General features: G+C 38.3%; 1 long non-coding RNA gene across 2 annotated transcripts; it reads left to right on the top strand.

The window, feature by feature from the left end:
• Positions 1 to 2,624: 2,624 nt before the first annotated feature.
• On the top strand, positions 2,625 to 8,606 carry LOC109035531 (uncharacterized). Of its 2 annotated transcripts, XR_002009250.2 has the most exons (3): positions 2,625 to 2,876; positions 4,063 to 4,167; positions 4,966 to 8,606. It is a non-coding gene; the product is annotated as an uncharacterized lncRNA (long non-coding RNA). The 2 variants fall into 2 exon arrangements; XR_011900263.1 differs by having other exon boundaries at positions 4,063 to 8,606.
• The last annotated feature ends 210 nt before the right edge of the window (positions 8,607 to 8,816 follow it).

The raw sequence follows: 8,816 nt of genomic DNA, 5'->3' as shown, positions 1-8,816 counted from the left end.
AGCAACAATTATAGTAAAATTATGATTGTAAAAAATGTTGAATAATGGCAAATTTAAAGCTAAATCGTGGGATAAGCACCAGTTGTTTACGAACGTTATGATAAAAAATCCGCCATATTGCCGATTGCGCACCTGAAAATCGCATTTGAAGACGAATTTCAACTAATTTCAACCTCCGGTTCGTTTATGCGGAGTGCGATAACATAGTTTTTAGTGTAAAATAAGGTTTCAAACACAAATTTCGGAGACCTACATTCCGATAGTTCCGTATCGTTTATGCCGTGATTTGAACCTTGGTTTCAAACTCTGGTTTCGATTGAAGTTAGGTTAAGAGGCTCGCATAAACATAGCTAATGTTGAGGCCAGTTTGAAGTTATGGTTGTCAGTTGTGGGGCTGTGCAGCCAGGTCAAATCTAGACAAGATAGAGATTATGCAAATGAAGATCTTACGGAGTATTGTTAAAGCACGATGGTATGAGAGGAACGCAGATGTTGGCGCTGATTTCAACATTGATTCAGTGAGGAGTACATTACGAAAATGTACACTGCATATGAGACCCGGCTGCACCCCGGCACCCCAACCCTAAAGCGCTAGCGCTCCTGGATTGGGACCAGTGTATTCGCAGGCTGAAGCGTCGTAAACCCCACGAGCTTGGAATTCAGGGGTTCTCCAAATTTTTCCCATAATTTAGCATACGTGCCTCCCCGCGGCCTTTGGACGTGATTGGGGGCTCCTTGGACTTTGGCCGTTTCCGGTCGTCCACACATCAAAGATTAACCGAAAAGACATTTTTATTTTATAATAATTATGTTTTACTTTCCTCCTAGCTTTGTACAGGTAGTATTCTTCAGATTTAACGTGAAACCGTATTGTTAAGTTACCTTAGCAAATTAAACCAGCTTTTCAAAGACATTCTCTATGTCCAAAAGTGTCTAATTTGTACAGTTTTTTGGTGCTAATAAATAATGATAAAAAAAACACATTTCTTAATTAGTTTTTTAACAGACCTAATTGTATTTTCAACCTGCCCGTTAGACATCGTTAGACATAGGGTACAGAGGAGAAGTTGTATCATGATGAATTTGCCATTCTGACGTAAAATGTGCAAATTCCTTAGAATTAAAAGGAGGACCATTGTCTGACATGATTTTGACTGGTATGCCATGGCGGGAGAAGATTGATTTTAAAGCATTTATTACGAAATAGCTTGTTGAGGCCTGTTTCAAAGATACCACCTCTGGATATTTGGAGTAATAGTCATAGGCGGTTCTAGACCTTCATGCTTGCGGGTGCCCCGAGGTGAAAAAAATGTCGGAGACCGGCCCCGAAGGGGAAGGTCGCTCTGGGGAGGCCTAAGTTTCGGCCCTCAAGTTTTACCCCTATCCTACCCTCCTTTCTCTTTTTCTCTCCTTCCTTTCTACTTAAATACCTATAAATTCAATGTAGAACATTTTTAGCAAAACTTTCCATCAAAACTAGAATCTTATCATAAAAAAACAGTAGAATCCTTGCAAAACACGGCTATCAATATTAATCCTATTTAAAAAAAATTGTCAATTAATTGCTGGGATTATTTCTCAGTATGAGCGAATTATATACAGAATCTTTAAAATCAGTGATTTTACGGATCTGGTAACCATGCTTTATTTTTGCTTGGGGGTGCCTGGCGCCCATTGGCACCCCCGTAGAACCGTCTATGGTAATAGTCCACAAGAAGCAGATATTTGTTGCCACTGATTTCAAAAAGATCAATGCCTACTTTTTCGAAAGGTAAATAAGGTATTTCATGTGGTTGATGAGGTTGTTTTTGATTGTTGTTGGAAAATTTCATGCATGTTTCACAGCTGAAGCAAATATTTTGAATATCCCATTTCATGAATGGCCAGAAAACTAATGACTCAGCTCGTTTAAAACATGCCAATCTCGACGGATTTTTTTCGTTTCTTTTTTTTGCTTAAACGACTCGACAGACAATGTAGTTAAAAATGTAAAGGTTTTTCGATCTGGACGTTTAAACTGGTCAGCAATCCTCGAATCAGTTCGTTCGCTTCTGCTTATATATGCATATTTTAAATTAGCGCGGAGCATTCTTAGGTTTTTTTTTTTTTAAAAAAAACCAAGAAACGTGGAGTCTTGGTATTCATTACATATAAACTAGAAAGCCCCAGAATGAGAAAAGAATTTAAATCATTATTATTGACGGATTAGTAAACTTTTTACACGCTTTGGAAAATCTCGGAAGTTCGCGGTAGTTACTTTTCGGTAAGGAACTACTTAAGGGATTCGGTTATTGTATCGAGTGGGAGGGGGGGGGGGGGCGGGTCGAAACGATCGCAAAGGTGTTATACTACGTATACGCGCCAAAAAATGGTATTCCATCACTCAAATACTTATGAAGAGTATGAGTCTCGCAAATTTCAACATTTGGTTCGACTCTATTCGTCGTTCTTCCTATTGTGCGGCATCCGTGGCATTCAAAAAGGTCCTCCCACCACGTCATCTTATGCAGTTACCCGGTTACCCGGTGCTGCGATTCATCCCCTAACCCCCCCCCCCCCGTCTATTCCTTCACCTTCCCCTACATTGAGAGATCCGAATGTGGATTTTCTGTCCGTTCACTCTGTCTGTGATTCTCTTGCGCGGTTGACTGTTTCAAAGTGAAATTTTACTATCAACGAAATCGACTTTTAAGTATTTATACATACCGCTACCGAAGTTTTTCTACCACCGCCCATGGAAGAAAAACCTTTCTGATGTTCGAGTTGTAGAATTTTTTTATTCTTCTGATTCATTTCGTGATGATCTTACTTTATAAATTTAACGTTCTCATCAGCGACGATGAATCGACAGTTGTGGCATTTAAACATCACGATCGGTAAGTAATCTTTTTCTCCATGTACCTATTCAAGTGTGCAAGCATTCTTCCAGTTATCTCTTCATTATAGTGAAAGTGTTTCGCCGTTCATTTCTCTTCTTTAAGGTAAAAAATATTTCGCCTCCCCAGTAGTTAATGAGACTGTTTCCTTGTTTCTTCGACAATCGGTCAATCGATTTATCCATCTAGTCATTCAAACATTCGTCGGAAATTCCACTTAAGACTTTCAAGTAGTAACATCATTCGAATGGCTCTTAAAAAAGAAATTAAAAAAAAAATAACATTTTTTTTTCTCTTCTTGCACTTTGATTAATCTCAGGTGCTTCTCAGGTAACTTTTCCTTCTGGAGCTAAGAAATTTACAGAATTGTTGTTGTTTCTGAACTGTAACTTTTCCTTCTGGAGCTAAGAAACTTACAGGATTATTGTTGTTTCTGAACTCTAACTTTTTCTGGAGCTAAGAAACTTACAGGATTATTGTTGTTTCTGAACTCTAACTTTTCCTTCTGGAGCTAAGAAATTTACAGGATTATTGTTGTTTCTGAACTCTAACTTTTCCTTCTGGAGCTAAGAAATTTACAGGATTATTGTTGTTTCTGAACTCTAACTTTTCCTTCTGGAGCTAAGAAACTTACAGGATTATTGTTGTTTCTGAACTCTAACTTTTCCTTCTGGAGCTAAGAAACTTCTGATCATGGTGGCTAGAAGACCGGGATACCGGTCAAAAAGTTCTGTGATTTGTAATAATTATTCTGTGTGTGTCTTTTTTTCAGTCTCTCCCCGCTTTTTCCTCTTTATTTTTATTCTACCTTCTCGGACTGTGATAGTGTACTTTCATCTACATATACATTTTTTTAACACATACTTATCCAGAAAAGTTCATTCATCCGAGTGGAATACAAAAGTTCCTCTTTGGCACGTTTTTTCGAAGCGATGTTCATTCAAACATAGGTATAATGGGTAGTGACACAGTCAAACATGCATAAACAAATATCTTCCTTTGAAAAGTTCTCAGTTTCGTTTCTTTCCCCTCGATTTATTTTTGGTCCGCCTCCTTTTGGAAAAAGTAATGTCGATAAATGTCCGCAATGCAATTCCGATCAAGTTTATTGTTCACAAAAAAAATTCAATCATCTATGGTTCTACATCAGTCCGCCGATAAAATTGTCAATTTTATATATTTTTAGGTCACTGGGTTGAATTTATAGCAATGGTCTAAAAGCGGACTTCAAGGATTGGCGGGAATCGAAGCACGTGGAATTCTATATAAGACCCGAATCTTTATTCACAAGGTAAAACTCCAACTTATATTCCTTACATAGATATTTCTTGCTTGTAACTTTATTCTCTTGAACAGCTCGAAGTGACGCGGTATTACTTCTACAAAATTTGCTCCACAAAATCACTCGCAAGTGGATTGAAGAAATTCGCCCTATTTTACACTGAATGATTATGTTTATTCTATAGCTAAAGGAAATCAATGAAAAATGGTAGAATGCTTTTTTTCAGACAGTATAAATGAATATGTTCTTCCTTTGATATATTTTTTATAATATTTATTCGGAGCCGACTGTGCCTAATTTAATAGGAAACGCCGAGGGCTCAATTATTAACCGCTGACTGTCGAAAAGGAGTCATTACTTTTTGCAACTCCCTCCGAAGATGAAGTGTCACACGTAAATATTTTGTTTAGGGTGGGTAGTCTTCAACTCATCGGAACTGACGCTATGTTAATATTTCCTTGAATTTTTCTCCAGAAAAGTTCATTCCATCCAGAAAAGTTCATTCATCCGAGTGGAATACAAAAGTTCCTCTTTGGCACGTTTTTTCGAAGCGATGTTCATTCAAACATAGGTATAATGGGTAGTGACACAGTCAAACATGCATAAACAAATATCTTCCTTTGAAAAGTTCTCAGTTTCGTTTCTTTCCCCTCGATTTATTTTTGGTCCGCCTCCTTTTGGAAAAAGTAATGTCGATAAATGTCCGCAATGCAATTCCGATCAAGTTTATTGTTCACAAAAAAAATTCAATCATCTATGGTTCTACATCAGTCCGCCGATAAAATTGTCAATTTTATATATTTTTAGGTCACTGGGTTGAATTTATAGCAATGGTCTAAAAGCGGACTTCAAGGATTGGCGGGAATCGAAGCACGTGGAATTCTATATAAGACCCGAATCTTTATTCACAAGGTAAAACTCCAACTTATATTCCTTACATAGATATTTCTTGCTTGTAACTTTATTCTCTTGAACAGCTCGAAGTGACGCGGTATTACTTCTACAAAATTTGCTCCACAAAATCACTCGCAAGTGGATTGAAGAAATTCCCCCTATTTTACACTGAATGATTGTTTATTCTATAGCTAAAGGAAATCAATGAAAAATGGTAGAATGCTTTTTTTCAGACAGTATAAATGAATATGTTCTTCCTTTGATATATTTTTTATAATATTTATTCGGAGCCGACTGTGCCTAATTTAATAGGAAACGCCGAGGGCTCAATTATTAACCGCTGACTGTCGAAAAGGAGTCATTACTTTTTGCAACTCCCTCCGAAGATGAAGTGTCACACGTAAATATTTTGTTTAGGGTGGGTAGTCTTCAACTCATCGGAACTGACGCTATGTTAATATTTCCTTGAATTTTTCTCGGTTGCTTTTTTCATTCAGGCAAGCTAAATATTTCTGCCCTATTGTTATTTTCGAGATCCGGCGAAGATCGTTACTCGGTTACTTCTCTCCCACTTTTAAAGGGAACTTTACATTCCAAGATGATAAGTCTGCTTCTTTCTAACCAAGACAGTCTTTCTTCGAAATTGTGCGATTTTTGCATTAACCATTTTCACTTTGTAATGTCTTGTGCTGTAATTGAATAGGTATAATCTTGTGATAATTATAAATGAAAATTCTCTACTCTAATGTTTCTTTCGTTAATTCGCACAGAATACATTTGCGCTCGTGTGGACATTGTCTGGATGGTTCAAACACCTACACGTACGTGCGTACACCACCAATCTACTATAAATCTACACCATATCTCACTCCAGATTTCAACTCTATTTCAACTCTCATGCTGCAGTCTTCAATGGAGCCAGCACGGCGTTCGACCACCCGATGAATGGTGAAAAGGATCAATCCATCGTATCGGTTCGTTAACACGGCAAACTTTAAACACCAACTTGATCGTATTTTTCAATGAAATCATTAGCAGTTTAGGATTAGTCGAAAAGATTAGATTATTAGATCTGTTGATTGGATATTGGACGAATTGCCTGGTTTGACTATACTTGCATGCAACAATCATTCAAAGATATGCCTGCTAAATGCGTCCAATATTCTGAGACAATATTGACAGAGGATATTCTCATTTTTTACAGGTTAAGTGGTGAAACGCACGCACATCAGTGTGCGTATAGATGTGTAAGGGTGTGTAGGTATATGTGTGTCTTCAAACAAAACTTAGAGGCTCTAAAAGTGCTTCCATCGGTTCTTTCGTGGAATTTTGAAAGTTTCAATAAATGCGCCCCTTTTGAGAGTTTCCGATGATGAATTTCACGCGCCATTAGGTTTTATCTTTCTCGTGGTCTGAGGAACCTCCAAAAAGCCCATAAAGCATTTGGTGCATTCCCCTCCCCAAGTTAGCCCCCTTCTCTCTTTTCCTCCATTTTTGGCGGTAGTCCCTCGGTTTTCCCCGTACGCCCCATCCAATGCCTCCTCCCGCTCTCCATAGCCCCTCTGGTCCTGGGGCTGAGCAATTCCTACTTAGAATTCCCGGCCATTGGAGAATACGTGTGAGAGTGTGTGAGTAATATCTCCCAAGAACAAAGGGAAGCCGCCGGGCTACGTTTGGCGGGTTGCATACGTTTCCCGGTTATCTCCCATACATTTAGTACAGTGACATGCATTTATTACTTTTTTCCTTAATTTAAAATGTGATTCTGCCGATCAAATTTGTTTCTTTCGATAAAACTTGACAAAATATTCAACTAAAAATTCCACGCCTAGAATAAATTCACTTTCTCATGTAAAAAAATCAACTTTTATAAGTCCTCCGCTTAACGATCTCGTGTGTTTTCCGGAGTTACGAACATTCAACCTCAAACCCATGGCCAGGTATTGGGAGATGGTATTGGGCTGGGCCCGCTCTGTACTTGTGATTCACATGCCTCCCCTTGCCTCACCGCACATTTGCCCTCCTCCATGCTCTTCTCGCACATTTTGTTTCCATGCTTCATCAATACATTTCGCTGTCTGGTTTTTCGGTTCGCGTTCCTCCACAGTTTTTCGTGTTTTGCATTTGATGGGGTTCGCGGCCGGAACCAGCAGCAATCGAGTCTGTCACCCAGTTCCTCGTTTAGTAAGGCTTGACTCTGCTCCTTCGACGTATGAGCGCGGACGGACCAAGTCGCTATTCGATTTGTCATCTTGATTTTGAAAGTTTCAATAAATGCGCCCCTTTTGAGAGTTTCCGATGATGGATTTCACGCGCCATTAGGTTTTATCTTTCTCGTGGTCTGAGGAACCTCCAAAAAGCCCAGAAGGCATTTGGTGCATCCCCCTCCCCAAGTTAGCCCCCCTCTCTCTTTTCCTCCATTTTGGAGGTGGTCCCTCGGTTTTCCCCCTATTTGAGAGTGATGAAAAAAAAAAAAAAAAAATACACATAAGAAATGTAGACGAAACACTATAGAAAATACATGCAAGAAACACGAAATCGTCCACTTTTGTTTGTTGACCGATTCTTAAATTCAAGTTATTTTGAAATAATTTCGCCTTTACTGTAAATATTAGCTTTAAGTTTACATTTAATTAGATAGTAAGAATAATTAATCCTCACATAATAATTAATCATTTTAATCATCATATAATAATTAATCATATAGGTCAGCATATAATAATTAATCATATTTATCAGCATATTATAATTAATCATATTTATCAGCATATAATAATTAATCATATTTATCAGCATATTATAGGTAATCATATTAATCAGCATATAATAATTAATCATATTAATCAGCATATAAAAATAATCATATTAATCAGCAAAAAAAAATAAAAAAATAAAAAAAAAAATCTTAAGGAGAAATTTCCCACCCCCTTTTCCCCCCGTTTCTGCGTCCACTCATTTTTCGCTCCTCAAGCCCCATCCAGTGGCTCCTCCCGCTCTCCATAGCCCCTCTGGTCCTGGGGCTGGGCCCGTTCTGTACTTTTGATTCACATGCCTCCCCTTGCCTCACCGCACATTTGCCCTCCTCCATGCTCTTCTCGCACATTTTGTTTCTATGCTTCATCAATACATTTCGCTGTCTGGTTTTTCGGTTCGCGTTCCTCCACAGTTTTTCGTGTTTTGCATTTGATGGGGTTCGCGGCCGGAACCAGCAGCAATCGAGTCTGTCACCCAGTTCCTCGTTTAGTAAGGCTTGACTCTGCTCCTTCGACGTATGAGCGCGGACGGACCAAGTCGCTATTCGATTTGTCATCTTGATTTTGAAAGTTTCAATAAATGCGCCCCTTTTGAGAGTTTCCGATGATGCATTTCACGCGCCATTAGGTTTTATCTTTCTCGTGGTCTGAGGAACCTCCAAAAAGCCCAGAAGGCATTTGGTGCATCCCCCTCCCCAAGTTAGCCCCCCTCTCTCTTTTCCTTCATTTTGGAGGTGGTCCCTCGGTTTTCCCCCTATTTGAGAGTGATGAAAAAAAAAAAAAAAAAATAAACATAAGAAATGTAGACGAAACACTATAGAAAATACATGCAAGAAACACGAAATCGTCCACTTTTGTTTGTTGACCGATTCTTAAATTCAAGTTATTTTGAAATTATTTCGCCTTTACTGTAAATATTAGCTTTAAGTTTACATTTAATTAGATAGTAAGAATAATTAATCCTCACATAATAATTAATCATTTTAATCATCATATAATAATTAATCATAT

Source organism: Bemisia tabaci, chromosome 7, assembly GCF_918797505.1.
Source record: "Bemisia tabaci chromosome 7, PGI_BMITA_v3".
NCBI lineage: Eukaryota > Metazoa > Arthropoda > Insecta > Hemiptera > Aleyrodidae > Bemisia > Bemisia tabaci.
The sequence above is the reverse complement of the archived record's forward strand: the minus strand, read 5'-3'. Positions and strand labels throughout refer to the sequence as shown.